The sequence below is a fragment of the Coenobita brevimanus genome, chromosome 71 (assembly GCF_032717465.1).
Source record: "Coenobita brevimanus isolate Jiangsu-jjx chromosome 71, ASM3271746v2, whole genome shotgun sequence".
Lineage (NCBI taxonomy): Eukaryota > Metazoa > Arthropoda > Malacostraca > Decapoda > Coenobitidae > Coenobita > Coenobita brevimanus.
The window spans coordinates 6383742-6402185 of NC_137024.1; the positions used below are offsets into that span (position 1 = coordinate 6383742).

At 43.5% G+C, this 18444-nt stretch overlaps 1 protein-coding gene across 1 annotated transcript in view; it reads right to left on the reverse strand.

The window, feature by feature from the left end:
* The window catches only part of fus (epithelial splicing regulatory protein fusilli), a 422179-nt gene that overhangs the window by 81962 nt on the left and 321773 nt on the right, over positions 1 to 18444 (reverse strand). The gene's annotated exons all lie outside the window — the stretch shown is intronic.

The following is an 18444-nucleotide window of genomic DNA, read 5'->3' on the forward strand; positions in this document are numbered from 1 at the left end:
TCACTTAATTATCTTTGTTGTTGTGGCCCTAGATTCATCTGTAGGTGAACCCAGTGTAGGCTACTGTAGGATGAAATTTTTCTTTTGCAGTCCACTATCCGTCTTTTGGGGGACTGGGAGAGGTGAGGAAGGGGGGCGAGCTGTATAACCAGTCAGTGGAGTAGCCTGTTTATATCTGTGTCATCACGTGAAGGCGTCCCACTCCAGCAACCTGTTATCCTTCGTACCCCAAAAGATTATATTCAGTTTTGGAGATGCCTCGTCGTTATCCAAGGCTTAAAATCTACTCTTGCTATTGCTAGGCGATCTGGTTCAGCTTACGAGAGCACCCTAGCAGTGAAGGGGTTAATGAAGGCTGTCTAACCTCGCCAGCTCCAAAAGTCTCACCAAAATGAAGAAAATCGTCTGGATAAGAGGTGAGAGTGAAAGCCACGTCATCGTAAAGAGAATTAAATCAGCATAGGGATCTTTCGAACTGGAGGGGTCAGATATATAATTTACTGACCCCTTTCACAGCGAGGTCTGTCCCTACGGCTGAATCAAATTAACAGGTAGAGGGAAGAATATAACAAATGAAGTAATCGTAGTGTTGGGGTTAAACTGACGATCACAACACTCACCTAAGCTATGAGATTGAGACATTCCTTCACTGCCATGGCGTCTTTTTCATTCCAATTTTCCCTACCTGCAGACGATTTTGCTTAGCTTAAGAGGCCCTTCCTAATCTAAAATCGTCTGGTGGTTGATTAATAAAAAATAAAGTCGTATTTGAAGGTGTTAATCATGATGGAGATGTGAGGGGTGGTGGTCATGTGGTTAGAATTGAATCAAAATGACGCAGGTAAGTTTCTGATAATTCCACTTCGTTAAAAAAGACTACTAAACCTCCACAGGACCCATCGAAATGTCATTGAAACATCCCCGGTAATACCATACACCGGTCCTGAATAAGACAGCCCTAGCATATGGGTGGTGGTTACTGGCGCCGAATTGGTGACAAGTGATGGTGTGTTTAACGCTGGCGGACTGCTGGGCTTTAGGGAACGGATTATCATGTTTTTGCCACTGTCGGACACATGAAAAAAAAAAAAAAAAAAGTCTAACTGGCGGCTGTGTTTTCGTCAGCTGAGAAGACTTTTGCACCTCTTCCCTACCATCTTATTTCTGCACAGCACGTGACAGTCTTCTATGGTATGTATGGTTTATGTCGATTTAAGGAAAAAACATATACTGTACATTTAGAGACAATAATACGAGAAAATTAATCACTACGAAAGAAGCGCAAGAAAACTTCCTCCTGCGTTCATGAGGATACGGTCTATGTGGTTACCTTTGTGGTGTGGTAGTGGCAATGGCGACGGAACATCAACATAAACCAACACTGATGTCAGCTAGAGCGCCGCCACTCCATTACCGTCGCCGCAACACCTGACTGCGACTGAATTAAGGCCCAACTCTCCGATAATGTTCTAATCAATGCCCTAAGTTATCAGGGAGTTACCTTGGTCATGCGTTGTAAGCAAGGGTGAGAGGACATCAACAATTTACACTGCCGTTCACTAGAGCACCACTCACTTCGCTATCGTCAGCAGAACACATGGTCCCGGATAATTTAATGCCCTGTGCTCTAATTAACGTCCTAATTTACCATGGAGTTACCTTGGTCGTGTGGCAGGGGCAGTGGCGACGGAGCATCAACTTTAATCAACACTGCTGTCAACTAGAGCACCTCCACTCCACTCCGTCGGCACAACACCTGGCCGTGGCTGGGTTAATGTCCAAGTCTAGGGTAATATCGGTTCACATACACTTCCCTGAGGTATCACTGTGAGGTTACAACGCTGCTTCCCTCGAGCACTGAGTCAAGAAAGTGTTAAACGCGACCACACAGGCCAGCAGGGCGCCCCATCAGCATCCAGCTGTTTGTGTGCTGTCAGTGCTCAACCGCTGGCCGACCCGGTGTGTGGTGGTGGCAGTAGCTAGTTCCACCACCGGACACCAGGCGGCTCCACCTCACCTGCCGTGCTTCACCACCACTCACCCACCTTTCTTTACAGCCCCTACATAATGTGAACCTTACCTGGGTCTCACCTGTAGCCTAAAAACAAACCACTCAGTCCTATATATTCCTATGCTGAAACTGAGGCAGATGGAACAAAAGAAAATGCCAGGTGACTCAACCTCACTAGCTTCACCTCCACTCATGCACCTCACCTCGAGTTCCCGTACTGAGAACCTTACCTGGGTCTCAACCGAATCCCCTATACACACGAAACACTTCTATCTCTATGCCGCATATGCTATTGACTAATACACTACACTAACGCAGAGAAACTGAACAGCCTGAAGAATCAGAGCTGTGAGCCTAACACACACAGTTCCTATCAGCTGAAGACCCTATCGGAATCTCACATCTACACACAATACTCAAAATAAACTCTGCACCAAAAACCTGACGTACCAAAATCACAAACTCATGAAAAATAAATGATATCGCCAAGAAAGGTAAGAGCTGTGAGCCGAATATTTCCAGTCCGTACAAACAAATAACCTTACATGGTTAATCTCGTCCACATTCTAGTTCTTCTGCGGTTTATTTTACGTAACTCACTGGGAGAAACAGACAATATTACGGCTCTACATCCTTTCTATGTCACCTCTTCATATATTCTAGTGTAAATCTATGGCTAAAACTCAGCATACATGTTAGAAAGATGGGAATTTTGGGCCAAGTTAGAGTAAAAAGAGTATTATACCCCAAATGAACACAAAATCTGTATCGCGTGGAGAGTTGGTGGTGGTGGCCGAGTGAAGTGAGGTGCGCCGTGAACCGAGCGTCGCACATGCCGTTAGTCTCAGTTCTTGTTCTGTCATCGCGAGCAGCCTCCAGGCGTTGTGTGGTCACCGCCTCCTCAAGGAAAGCAACATGTACAGGCGGCAGCAAAAGTCCGCCACTCCTCCACCAATTCCACATCTCAATGCCCTCATGTGGCAAGCAAGACACATACAACACAATGACAGTGTATGCGGCGGAAGTTTTTATTTATTATCCTTTTTTAACGGCTTCGTATGTTTCTCTGCTCATTGATGACTGTCTCTGAAAATGTACATCCGGGAGGAAAGTGACCGACATGCTTTTGGTGCAGAGGAAGGGGAAAAGTAAACATTATCTCATCTTTTCCGCCTCTGACTTCCTTCTACTGGCTAATATTCAAAAGCTGAGGGAGGTTTGGTAATTATACAGGATGATCCGCAAGTACAGCTCCACCCCAACCTCACGTGGCAATATCTTATGTGTTGCGGTGACAGCTCAGTCGGCTGGTGTGGGCGTGGATGTGGCAGTTGGAGTAGGAAATGAATAAATGATGCAGGGTTGATACTGATAACCGTGACTAAGCCGTACCCGCAACACACGAGAAGTTGCCCAGGGTGGAAGTGGAGCGCTTTATTGGGCCACCCTGTATGCTTCTCAGCTCCGGGGGGAAAGTTGTCGACGTGCTGCAAGTGTGAAGCAAAACTGACGGAATATTGGGCGAATTTCAGAGCCTATCTGTACAGTGTGAGGCAAGATTGACGGAACATTAGAGGAATTTCTGAGCCTATCTGTACCGGGTGAAGCAATACTGACGGAATACTGGGAGAATTTATGTGCCTATCTGTCCAGTGTGAAGAAAAATTGACGGAACATTAGTGGAATTTATGTGCCTATCTGTACGGTGTGAGGCAAGATTGACTGAACATGAGAGGAATTTATTAGCCAACCCTTGGTTTGAAGAAAGACTGACCAAAGAGTAAGAGAATTTATGAGTCTATCTGTACTGTGTAAGGCGAGATTGACGGAATAGTTAGACAATTTATGAGCCTCTCTGTTCATTGTGAGGCAAGACTAACATATTAGGAAAATTTACGAGCCTCTCTCTACGTCACCAACACTTTACGACACAGAGGTGACGCATAACTCCCCTTTGCTCTTCCACTCCGTCTCATCACTATATAATTTTGTCCAAGCTGACCTTACGGTGATTTTCTTCCCTTAGCAAATAATTTTTCGCAGCGTAGTGGCAGAATACGACACTACTACGGTGCTACATCCCTCCCATGGCGCTTCCTCGTGAATAGCACTATTTTATAATGTTAATTTCCTGTTACAGATCAGCATTCAGTATGGTGAGACATCAATTTTAGGCGAAGTGGACAGGACACAAACCTCATCAACACAGCGGTGATATACAACTGCCATTCACCCACCGACCCTCTGCCTGACCTCGCTCATCCACTGCTGCATACCAACTCCATATTTTCTCCAGCAAACATTTTATGAGTCTATTATTCCCGTATTCTGCTTTATCTTGCTAACTTCAAATGACTGAATTTAACTGTGAAGGAACTGAACTGGAAGGGTCAGATACATGCATCATAAATCCCTTCACAACTAGAAATCCTTCCTAAACTGGCTATAATAATCCTGTGGCAGTAAGAGTAAAATTAAAATGGCGTTCTCTGACTGACGGGGTTAAAAAGATTAAATTTTAGTGCGAGAAATAACTGCTGAGAAATGCAGTCTCGGGCAGAGTCATCAACATGAAGCGAGACCAAAGCGCGGGAAAATTTAGGGCTACTTCTGCTGTGATTTCTCTTTATTTATTTTCGTTTACGTTATATAGAGCTTTATTTTTGTTGGATCAGAAAATTAATAAAGCCTTTCCCACAGCTGAGTGATGCAATTTGTATTTTATTCTTCCTAGTTCCATGAAGATTTTTTACATAGACGGAATCTGAACTGCATGGAAGGGATTGACGCAGCCTTCATGAACCTCTACATCATTATGGAACCCTCTCACGCTTCATAAAATCGTCCAGTAACAGCAAAAATAAAGGAAAAGAAAAGATTGAAGGCGTTAACAGTCCATTTTTCCCATGCTCTCTTGTACGTCAAAGATGCAAACTATGTCGATTTTCAGAGAGAGAGAGAGAGAGAGAGAGAGAGAGAGAGAGAGAGAAAGAGATCTGACAAATGGGGGAATATAAACTCCTTCAGTATCATGACAGCTTTGCTTACCCTCCCCCATCTCCAGACGATTTCATCCATTTCAGGAAAGACCATTTGATCACTACTACGAAGATCTAAATCCTAATAAAATCTAATAATATTAATAAAGTAAAAATGGTGTCCTCGGGGCTGAAAGGGTAAAATGTGACATGGAAAATAAGCCACCGAGGAAGAGGTATTACGAAATCTCCCATGCCTAGAGAAAACGGCTTGGAACCCCAGTGCTCTATTCTAGCTAAGAGCAGACGATTTTATTCAGCTTGATATTGTGTATGGGAGCTTCTGAGTGTTAACAGTGTAAATAATAACGCTAATCGTCGGGACGCCTCCAGTATTTTTATTTCAGCTTACACCAGACGATTTTGTTCAGTTGGGGGTGAATTACTGGTGCCTTACAGTTTCAAGGAGCAACACACAAACTAAATCACCGAGAAATGGGCCTGACGAACTCTCAAAAGCCGATGCGAAAGCGGGCAATAATCCGGATCTTTCTGCGGGGCCGACGGGAAGCAGAGTTGCCTAAAATCGATTCGATGAGGCTGGTAAACTTACTCTTAAACGTTATCATAAAGTCACCAAGCAGAACATTCTCTTTACACACACTAAGAAATATGCTGGAATTATTATGACCTGGTGAAAAGCCGTGAAAAAAAATAATAATAATAATAATGTTAAGTGGAAAAAGACACAAGGTCTATACTCTTTTTACTGAGACATGGCCTAAAACTGTCATTGCTCCATCTTGAATGCTGGGTCATGATAACACATCAGCACTAGACTATGATGCTGGTCACGAAGAAGTGCTATGGAAAAAATGTAGGGACGTGGCACTGTCTTTCTGCCAATGAGATATGTGAAGTAAGTTGCAAAAGAAAGAAAATCTGGGCCAGTTTAAGTTGAAATGACCTATAGGAACTTTCTCCACGACCCTGACCGACTTGGGAATTAAACTCGAGTCCTTCCAGTTATGAGGTGGCTGTGCTAACCATTGCAGAGCCTACAGTGTGTGGCATGGGAAAATGGCCTTCGCTTGGCGGTTTGAGGTACAGTCGTAAGCAATAGTTTTTTTTTTTTTTTTTATACTCTTCCCTTATCCCAAACTTAGCAGTCACAGGGCCGCAATACAGGTGGCAAAGGAGTCTTCGTCTGGTGATTCTTCCTTTGCGATTCATTTTGCATATTACACTTTAATATTTACCTGTATGCTGTTTATATCTTTTTAATATCGACACTGTAAGATTCAGTAACATACAAGAGGCCACTGGCGTGCGATAAGTAGAATGAATCGCTAAGGAAGGGTCGTAACGTACTCTCCAAAGCCATTTATTGAATACGACCATCACACCTAAGGAATGTTCGATGCTGGTAGTTCGAAGCCTTTGTAAACTACACGAGTAACGATCGCGAACCATTCCTCGTGCAGTCTGGCAAAGCTTCGAACTACTGAACCAATTTAGCACTGGACAACAAGGGCGCTATCCATAAAGTTTCCTGAGTTTAGGGTGTATTAGTCTGCTTGTTCGCACGTGAAATAAGCTGCAAAGGGACGAAAATCAGTGTCAGGCAGAGGATGAACGAGCTATAATGAACAATATTAAGCTGCAAAGGGACGAAAATCAGTGTCAGGGTGAGGATGAACGAACTATAATGAACAATATTAAGCTGCAAAGGGACGAAAATCAGTGCCGGGTTGAGTATGAACGAACCATAATGAACAATATTAAGGTTAGAATATCGCTTTTTGTTGTTCGGTGCCCCATACGAAAATATAGGGATCACAAACAAGTGTATAATATAGGACAAAAGTTCACTTACTCTTCTGCGTCTATTTCAAACTTAGGCCATGACCATTAATTTTCTCCCTGAGGAATCAAAACAAGGAGAATCATTTATGGGCTGAGAAACACACCAAGCCTCTCTCACTTTAGTAGCAGCCAGCAAAGGGAGACGAGAAGCAGGAGAGGTGAAATATTAGGCGAACATATCAAGCCTCACTCAGCTTAGAAATGTTAGCCAGCAGAGGAAGATGGAAAGTAGGAGAGGTGAAATATTAGACCAACATACCAAGCCTCTCTCACTTTAGTAGCAGCCAGCAGAGGGAAAGCAGAGGCAGGATAGGTGAAATAGACGAACATACCAAGCCTCTCTCAGCTAAGGAATATTAGCCAGCAGAGGAAGATGAGAAGCAGGAGAGGTGAACTGTTAGGCAAACATACTAAGCCTCTCTCAGCTTAGGAACGTTATCCAACAAGAGGAGATGAGAAGAGGTGAAATATTAGGCAAACATACTAAGTCTCGCTCAGCTTAGGAACGTTATCCAACAAGAGGAGATGAGAGGAGGAGGCGAAATATTAGGCGAAAAATGCCGCCCGTCTGTACTTACACCCTTCCTTATCAGGTCTAATCTGAATACCGATCAATGCTGTGTCAATGATCTAGGCCAACGTGAGAGACGGCATGATACAACCTAATAATTACAGCCTCAGGAACACGGCGATATAAGTGTACTTGCCCTAAGCACTGGGTACACCAAAGGCCAAAAAACGAGGAGTTCATTAACCTCAAAGTTAGTGGAGGACCTAAACCTTGTGTCCCTTCACCCAAGGATTTATTTTTAAACCCGCGCATGCGAGTGTTACGTCTTGTTCGACGTTTTGTGTGTGTGTGTGTGTGTGTGTGTGTGTGTGTGTGTGTGTGTGTGTGTGTGTGTGTGTGTGTGTGTGTGTGTGTGTGTGTGTGTGTGTAATTCACCGGATCAGATCACTTGATAGTCGTGATCGTCAGCTTTTACCCTCCCGGAAGGGAGCTGAGAGCTCATATAGTTCGATCTAAAGGCAAGGCTGTGACCTTCACACACGCACACACCCGTCCCCTTGCTCAAGGGGGACAGTAACCACCCACTTCGTCAGTGAAACTTTTCGCAACCTGAGCGAGGCACTATCTCTCGTCTACCAGATGGCAAACGAGAACGCTACCACTAGCGGTGTGTGTGTGTGTGTGTGTGTGTGTGTGTGTGTGTGTGTGTGTGTGTGTGTGTAAATAACTCTGTGTTTATCCGACTTTAACCAAATTTGGAAGATAAGGAGAGTGTCAGCTGTCTTGTTTTTGAGAAGTATATATAAAAGGTCAGGGTCACGAGGCTATCACAGGCTGACCTAGCAAAATTAGCTTAAACAGTTGTTATCCAGTTCAGCCCAAATTTGGTGGAAAGGTTGAGGGTAATGCAAGAATGGGGAGGTTCGATTCTGAAAGCAATCATTTAAGGGTCGTCACAGGGCAAGGCAAAATTTCGACCCGTGTGTCTGAGTGTGAACAAAATAACAAACAGTTTTGATCCGAACTGAACCAAAAAATGGTGGAAGGGTTAAGGATCACCCAAGGGGTTGACCATCCGTTTTGAGGACAATGGGTCAAAGGTCAAGGTCACATGGCAAGATCCTTTTAATGTTTTTATCCGATTTATAAGAAAACTTATGGAAGTTTTCACGACAAGGTAAACGATAAAGGGATTCGATTTTGGACCAGACAAAATCAAGGTCACAAGGAAAGGTAAAAAAGTCAAGGTCAGAGGTCAAGGTCAACTCAGCTTTGATCAGATTTGGACCAGACTTGGGGGATGGGTTAAGGGACAGGAAAGAATGGAGTAAGAATGATGTACCGGTAGTTCGATTCTGGGAGCAATAGATCGATCATGGTCACAGGACAAAGTGAAATGTTCGGCTTTTGAAGCAACTGGGGTACGTTCTGCTCTGAGTGTTCCTGTTTTACTATATTCCGGCTTTACTGAGATGATTTTATTTAACCTGAGAGACGATGAGTACTTGGTTGGAGAACTGGATAAGGTAGAGGCCAAGAGGCGAAGAGTATAATAACCTCCTCAGTTATTAGAGAATCACGTGCCGGAGAGGGGGTGCCTGCATGTGGTGGCACTCATATAACCAGGCGACCCCTCTGCCTAATTATACAAACGTCCTTCAACTCCTTTACCTGTTCCCGGAAAGAAGGAAGGTGGGTTGCAAGAGATGGCCAGCTTCAGCTTGCAGTCCACTAGGTTCACGTTTCAGATAATCCTTCAGCCACAACAACACAGAAAACCAAAATATTAAGCCACTGTTCTTGCTACCCTCAGACGAGTTTATGTAGCTACTAGTAAGAGTCAACGAAAATAATATATGATTCGTCCAGCCAGAAAACCTTCCCACATAGCTGAGTAACGATCGTCTGAAATTATGCCATTTTTACGCTTACATGGTCTAAAGTTGCCATCTCTCCATCCTGAATGCTGTGTGGTAACAACAGAATAACACTTGAATACGATGCTAGTCACGAAGAATTGCTTTGGAAAGAATGCATTGCTATAGCATTATCTTTTTCTCCACTCCGCTACGTGAAATAAGATGGAAAGGGACGAAAATCTGGGCCAATTTAGTGTAAAAGGACTACATACTAATCCCCCTTCAACTCCTGGGATATCTATACGTTCCTGCTACCGTCAGACGATTTTCTTTGGCTTAGGAGTTGCCTCGTGTCGACTATGGACTGAAAAATCGTCTCCCGTGACCCCTTCAGCTCGTGGAAAATCTGATTATTTTTCTTGCTATTCCCAGACGGTTTTATTTCGCTCAGAAGATATTTAACTTTTGGGGGGTTTATTGTAACCTGACCTAACCTCTTCACGACTATAGATTCTGCGTAGTTTGCGTGAAATCGTATGGTGCTGACAAGGGAAGAAAAAATAATCGCCGGACTGAGGCGTGAAGAGGAGTAACTTGGAACTGAATTATGAACTATAAGACTCAGGTTATTTGTCTCTTGTAGCCTGAGAGAGAGAGAGAGAGAGAGAGAGAGAGAGAGAGAGAGAGAGAGAGAGAGAGAGAGAATGAGAATGCTACAGCTCTATATCCTTCCCACAGCACTCCCTCATGACTAGCATCACCTTTTAGTGTCACTCTACGGTTTCAACTCCGCATTCAAGATGGAGAGATGACAATTTTAGGCCAAGTTAGAGTAACAGGAGTATACAAACTACCCAGCCCGTCTCCCTTTTCGACCTGAACCGTGATTTTTTCTTTTCTTTCTTTCTTTCATCCTTTTTTTTTTTTTTTTGCGAATGTGTAGTTGCCAGACCTAATTAACAGAGGTCATTAACTTGCTTCCTTAACTCGCCAAGCTAAATAACCTCTAGAAATTCGTTAAGGAAAACAACCCAGACTGCTAAACGACTGCTAAAACTTGGTAAAAATAACTATAGTCTATTATCTAAATGAAAATAAAGGGATTATGACCATTGTTATAAAAATCTGTGAGAGCAAAAGTGTGAGCAAAGTCTTGATTTATGAAGGTTATATAAGGAACACCTAGATGCCAACAGCCTGCATCCCACATTACAAGAATGCAGTCAGCAGCGATACAGCAAAAGCAGGCATGTGTTCTATCATCGCTCGAGCTTCAAGAAATATCGCCAAAAATTCAGGGTTTGACCACGATTTAGCACACCCACTTGTAATAATATGGACATCAAGATCTACCCATATAATTATAAAACTGCTATCCTTACTTTCACACTTCCTTGACTTCCCTGCTAAATAAAAAATGCACATCTTCCCCCTCGTGAGGTGTGAGCTGGCGGTCATGTTGTGGAAATGATTCACTCTCACTCCCCCACCCACACCTGACTGACTCATCATTGGACGCCCTGCCTGCATTTCCACCACCGCCACTCCAACACTCACACAATTTCCTGATGTAGCAGACTGTGGCATTTTTTTTTTTTTCTCAAGGAGGGTTTACTGCAGGTTAGATTGGTGAAGGTGTGGTTTGTTTGTTAGGGTTAGGCAGGATTAAGTTAGACTAGGTTAGGTTTGTCTGCGTGTGCTGGGTTTGTTATGCTAGGCCAAGTTAGGTTAGGTTAGGTTAGGTCGTCAGGTCAGCTTAAATTAGATTAGATTGGGTTAGCTTAGGGTTCGGTTAAATTAGGTTACAGGTAAGTTAGGAAAGTCCGTTAGGGTGCGCTTATGATGACCAGTAGGAAGGGTAAAAGTAATAATCCTGGGAAAGAGAAAACTTGTCATCCACAAGTCTCCAAACTATTGCCTATCTGGGCACTATTTTCTACTCCAGGGAAGTCCAGGTTAGGTTACGAGAGAGTAGGTTGGTCCAGGGAAAGCGTTGTCACACGGGGATATTTTCGAGCATTTGCAATCCGAAGGGCAATAGCTAGAGCAATGAAAAACTGTTTCTTCTTAAATTTGCTGATACACGCATGTGTACTGTGATGAGAAATGCCACCGAGGATGTTGTTACTCTAGCTATGCTGATTCTTGTAAATAACTACAGAAGCGGAATATTGCCAGAAAACTTTGTGAACTCGCAAGTACTTGTAGCTTGCTAGAAGGAAGAATGAGGACCAAGAAATTACGAGGTAGTGGATTTAAATCAGCAAACTCTCAAATCTTCATCTGTCAAGCGTTATTTTTCATAAAGCTGACAAGCAGGGTACCTGCGTGAGGTGAGGAAGTCTGTGACCTTGAGTGAGCGGCGGGCTTGGATGTAAACAAAAGCTGGTCAAACCAACATCCATTGTATGCTACGCCGGTGCTTTTAAAATTACTCGAGTATTTTACCTGGAATAATATTAAAATATTATATGATGATGAAGCACAACAACGAGCATTACAGTTTGTGTAATTAATTATAATTTTAGCACAGATCTGAATCCGATTATTGCTGAAGATCTTTCTGCTCAAGACGGACACTCTCACCTGCAAATCTTTCCAAAATAATCGCCCAGAAAACTCTCAACTGTCCTTATATCGAGGAAAACCGCAGTTCTGGAGGCAAGACTTCCTTAATAACGACCTGTGTGACCACGACTTCACTGGTTAGGCTAGATGAAGCTGCGTTTAATTATTTTGGTAAGGTCAGGTTTCTTTAGACTGGGCAAGGTTAGCTTAGGTTAGAGTTATCGGTAATTAATAAGAACGACTATCCAGGAAGCTGAAACCCTGGCGTGAAATATTTCTCGCGCCTCGCTGCTGAAAATTCCCAACACTTTTTTATTTTTCGTCTCACTTCGTGTTCTCTGAGTGGCTGATTCAGCCGCTGAAGATGTTTTACAAAGAGCAATGGTTCTTAACCTGAGGTGCGTGGACCCCTGGTGGGTGCCAAACGTCATTTCTGGGGGTGAGAAACACGCCATCCAATTGAATTACGAAGATGTTAAATCAAAGTTCTTAGCTGGTGAGTGTGTCTTCCTGGTTGGCTGTATTCCTAGTCTATTAAGTTACTGTGTGAGGATACTGTGATATTGCACAATCTTGCCATTATTGTTCCTACGATGTAGGAAAAAATATGTGCGAAGAACCTAAACCTGAATTCCGACAAGGGGTTCGAGGGGATATTCCAAGAACCGGAGTGGCGCGACGAAAAAAGGATACAGTACCACGGACACAGGGTTTAAGTACGAAGGACGCTGGAATAATTGCCTGGTCTGCTTTCCTGGACATGCAGATGATAGGACTCCCACTTCTGTACTCTCTTTCTTTGTGTTTTCGGATCCTACCTTACCCAATCCTTAAGTGGGAAAACGATGATGATGATGATGATGATGATGATGATGAAGAGGAAGAGAAGGGGGGAGGAGGAAGAGGATGATGATGATGATAATGATAATGATGATAATGATGAAGAGGAGGAGAATGGGGAGGAGGAAGAGGAGGAGGATTGTGATGATGATGATGATGACAATGATAACGATGATGATGATGATAACGATGATGATGATGATGATGATGATGAAGAGGAGGAGAATGGGGAGGAGGAAGAGGAGCAGGATGGTGATAATGATAATGGTGATGATGATGATGATGACGATGATGATGATGATAACGATGATGATGATAATGATGATGATGAAGAGAAGAAGAAGGGGGGAGGAGGAAGAGAAGGAAGATGGTGATAATGATGATGATGATGAAGAGGAGAATAGGGAGGAGGAAGAGGAGGAGGATTGTGATGATGATGATGATGATGATGATGATTGTGTCAATGCTGAGCTGAGGGGATAAAAATTATTTTCGCCAAAGAGGTTAAACCATAAACTATAACTAAGGCACAAAAGAAAATGAGAGAGAGAAAAAATAATAATAATAAAAAGAATCATTTAGGCAAACGTTAATTTTTATTTTTCAAAGTCTTAATCTTCCCTGAGAATACGACACGCAACCGTCAAGTGTCAGATCCAGGTCCCTAGACGAGTTGTGGGCAGGAGAGAGGTTGAAAATAATGACAGAAGAGGTATAATGATGTGTTTTCCCCTTCTCCCTTCCTTCCCCCTCTCCCTTCCCCTCCCCCATCTTCCCTCCTTCCCCACACACCCCCACCATCGCTAACGGGGAGGCGGCGGTGTAGTGGTTAGCGCGTCCAACTTGCAACTGGAAGAGCCTGGTTTCAGTTCTCGGGCTGGTCAGACTGGTGGATTCAGTTTGTTACCCTCCCTGCCACTGTTCAACCCGTAGAAAAGTGTAATACCTGGATGTAAACCTAGTACTACGGGACGCATTCTAAGGGAAGAGTTGGACTTGAAAAATAATTATCAGTCTGAATTACCCTTGCGTAACCGATGGGAATTAATCAGCCTCCTCTCTCTCTCTCTCTCTCTGAACTAGTATTCGGGTAAGTCTAAGGCCTCCACACTCCTGCTTTCACCCATACAGTATTTACCTGCTGATGGGGAGGGAGAGGGCAATGGCCGGGGTGAGGGGCAGCGCGGTGAAGGGAGGCGGAGTCTGGGAACCCCGGCTGCGGGAGGCGAGAAGTGGAGAAAATCCGAGAAAGGACAGAAGAGGAGGAAAGGAGGAAGGAAGGAACAAAAGCACATCTAATTCGCTGTTTCTCACGGCAAAAGGTGCGTAACCTTCCGACGCGTTGCACCTCCACATCCGCCCTTATGGCCTGTACTCCCAAGGGTGAAAATGGTCCACCTTCGCCTACGACCGTCTACAATCACCACTTCCCACGGCCAAGGTTAAATCTAATTACCTGCTGAAGTTCTGGTGAGAGAGAGAGAAAAAAAAGGGCTTGAGGCTTCCCATTACGCCAGCCATTACAAGGAAGCCATTTTACGTGGGAGGGAAAAATAATGTTGTGTTTGGGCTGCGAACGTGTGAGTGACGCGGCCAGGGAGTCGTGCGTGAGGAAGAGGGGGAAATTTCACAGCCTGCTACCTTCTTTCTTGTCATCTGAGGAACATTCATTACTAACTTGTCGTCCTAGCAAACTCGTCCTACTAAACTCGTCCCCCTTACTCGTTCCCTAAATAAGACTCATCCCTCTAACTCGTTCGTCTATCGTGGCACACCCCTAACTCGTTCTATTTATCATATTACCAGTTTTCATAACTTACTCTCTTAATAATATACTTTTCACTTTCACTCGTTTCTACACACTATACCAGTCTTCCTAACTCGTTCTCTTAATCATGTACTCTACTCCCTAACTATTGATTTTTAAGTAATATTAGCCTATCTTACTTACTCATCTAATAATACACTTGTCCCCAGCTCATTCTCTCCCTCACAAACTCCTCCCTCAAACAAGTTCTCGAACTCTCCTGAAAATCTGTTTACAAAATTTTTTCAACTGCTCATCTCCCGGCAAACACTTTTAACACTCTCTCCAAACACAAACTCTTCAAACCAACTCCACAAACAAACTCGTCCCCTAAACAAGCCTTCTTAACAAACTCTCACAATTTATTTAACAAACTCTCTTTTCATTGACTTATCCCCCCACAAACTCTACCAACAAACTCATCCCCGTAACCCCCTGTGCTTGCTAACGTCTTTTATTTTATTTTTTCACCCCAGTAGACGATTTTTCTTTGCTCAGGCGTGTCTTTTCGAAATGTATGGTTCTGATATGGTCTTCAATAACTCCTAAGCTGAATCAAATCGTCTGGAATAGCGCAAAATGCTCTAAAATATTACGCCAAAACACTGGAAGGGCAACCAAATTTTTCAAACTCACCTCTCCCCTACTAAACTGAGATACACACACTTACGATCAAAACCCTCTCGTAACTAAGATCCCTTTTTGCAGGACGAACAGGTGACAAGGGGACGTTTTTACACTTCCCTTCCCTTGTTCTTCATAAAAAAAAACAAATCACACTTACGACAGGGAATTGATCGTAAGTGTGAAAGTGTCTCCTGGATTCCCTCACAACCATGCATCCCTCTTACGACCTCCCCCTCTTCCCCAATCGATCTCCACCACACGTCGGTCCGGGAAGATAAATGTTGAGTCACAAGAAACTTAACAGTGTCTCGCTTTGTTCAAGTGTTCAGCCTTGTGTTAGGTGGCTGGAGAACAATGAACTCGTCTCCTCAGATCAGGTAAAAGTTCTGCGTCCCGCTTTTCAAATATTTAAATGAACTTGCAAATTCACCTATGTTTACAGAAGACGGGCAGTTTTTATCAGAAATGGATGTTAAATCTTTCACTACGACAGCATACTTTTAATTATACACACTAGCACTAAACGATTATAAACAGGTTGGGAAGGATTTCACTTTGAGAAGGAGTTAAAGATGGTGATACCCTCCCCAACCCCCCAGTCTAAAATGTCTGTCCTTCGCTGAAAAAAAGGTAATTTGGAGGGGCAGTCTAACTATATTAAAAAGGACGCCATTAGACTGAAGGGGTGAGGTGTTTTGTTGGATGTAAAATGATGCGGATGTGAAAGGCGTTTGTGATCTTAATTAACCCTCCCCTCAAAGCCAGGCTGTGTGTGTGTGTGTGTGTGTGTGTGTGTGTGTGTGTGTGTGTGTGTGTGTGTTTTGCTACATCTATGCATTCTTTTTATAATCTCATCAGAACCCCCCTTTTCGGTATGTCTAACCTTCCATTTCTAAAAACCTTACGTAGAAAAGAAAAATCAAGAGAAAGATGGAATAAAATAAAACACGTCCTCAGGGTGAAGGGGTTAAACCTGAATGACCCTGAAATGACCTTAACCCCTTCAGTCCGGCGACGCGTTTTAACATTTTTTTTCTTGTATTCTCCAGACGATTTTGTTCAACTAAGAGGGACACACACACACACACACACACACACACACACACACACACACACACACACACACACACACACACACGGTGGATCTCTTAACGTTAAATAAAATCATCTGGCAGTAGCAAGAACGTGGGCTAATTAGTAAAAAAAAAAAAATAAGAAAAAGACGATTTAACTAGAATAAATTGGCAAAGAACTGCTCTGACTGGGCCTCAAGATGGCTGATATTACCTGAAGAAGTTTATACGAGGACCTGAACCCCTTTGAACCCCGGGACATTATTTATAGTTTACTCCTCCTGTCTCAAGAACATACTCAGCATAGGAGAGATTTTGCCAACTATGGGGGATGGGTATGAGGTTCGATAATTCCCGTAATCTAGAGGGTCGCCCAGCCTGTGCTATCAGTGTCTACCCTGCATCATTAATTCACTTCCCACTCCCGCTGCCACAACCACGCCCACACCAGCTGACTGAGCCGTCCCCACAACACACGAGATACTTCGAGCGGTAATTACGGGCCTCACTATTATAAGAAGTCTTCTGTTTGGTAGCCAGAATAAAATCTTCTGACACTCTCGGGTTGAAGGGATGAGGTAACTTGAAAGGATCTGACCTGACTGGCTAGGAATGGATGTCAACTACTTCAATCCGGAGACCTATTTTTTCCACTTTATTCTTCCTTCTTTTAGCTCTGGAAGAATCACTTGTACTGAAGGCGATATATTCCAACCTGTTCTATTTTCAGGCGGTAACATAGAAGTTATAAAAGAACAGAAATGGAGGTGGGTGGGTCACGTAGTAATATTAAGGGAAAACCGATGGAGCAAGAGGCTGACTGGCGGTCTCCAAGAGATTGTATGCATGGCAGAAAATGGCCAGACAGGAGGTGGTGGGATGAGACAGATTAGTTTGCGGGCAAAATGTGGCAGAGATTGGCTCAGTCAAGGAATTAGTGGAAAAGACTGGGGGAGGCCTTTATTCAGCAGTGGACTTGCAAAGGCTGATGATGATGATACTAAACTTGGAAGAGCCTCTAGTACTGATCGCTCTAAATTACTCTACTGTATATCTCACCCCTTCAGTTTAAAAAGTCTGCTAAGGTAAATAAATAAATAAGACAGTACCAAGCATAAAGTGAAATATACATCAGTGAAGTGGATGGATTAAGGACCTTCGTGGAGATAAAATTGCCTAAGATGACCACTGCACTAGCTTATTACTGATCAGGTCACGCAAAATAACAGCCACTTAGGTTATTGTTCTTTGATGCTCATGACAGTCAGTGGTTATGATGGATGATGGTTATGACAGTGGTTATGATGGATGATGGTTATGACAGTTAGTGGTTATGATGGATGATGGTTATGACAGTCAGTGGTTATGATGGATGATAGTTATGACAGTTAGTGGTTATCATGGATGATGGTTATGACAGTCAGTGGTTATGATGGATGATGGTTATGACAGTTAGTGGTTATGATGGATGATGGTTATGACAGTCAGTGGTTATGATGGATGATGGTTATGACAGTCAGTGGTTATGATGGATGATGGTTATGACAGTCAGTGGTTATGATGGATGATGGTTATGACAGTCAGTGGTTATGATGGAGGATGGTTATGACAGTCAGTGGTTATGATGGAGGATGGTTATGAGTCAACTTTCTTGCGGCTGACGTGGTTGATTTTTTCCATTTAGCTTGGCAACTCTGGCTTTTCCTCGAAGATTATACGCGAAGAAAACTTACATTATTTTACAAACCTGCCAATACAACTTTCTAAGCCACTAATTACTAGATGGACACTCCTTAAGCGACGCAGTTCTAAATGTGGTGGTGTGGTGGGTGAAGTGTGGTAGAGTGAGGCTGGGGGGTGGTGTGTGGTACGGTGAGCAGTGGGTGGGCAGCAGGACGCGAGATCGCCTGCTGAGATAGGGACCTTTTGTGGATCTTAATTTGCGTTGAAATAGAAATAGTTATTCGCTGATCTTCCACAACACCCACCAACCGACGTGTCATAAAAATACCCTTGCCAATATCATCACATTAGTCTGAGATAGTCCTAGTATTGAGCATGGGCGGTGGGCATTAGAGCCAAAACAGTGACATGTGAAGGGGCTTGGCACATAAGAAGGCTGCCGAACCTTAGGGCAAGGACAGCTTAATCTATGCCCACACAAGGAAACATATTGGAAAAATTAAAAATAAAATAAAATGAAAATTGGGAAGAGGTAAACTACAGTGCTGTGGAAGGGTGAGGTAGAATTGTGGTGTGTGGTAATGTGAGGCACGAATGTGGTGTCTGGTAGTGTGGCAGGGT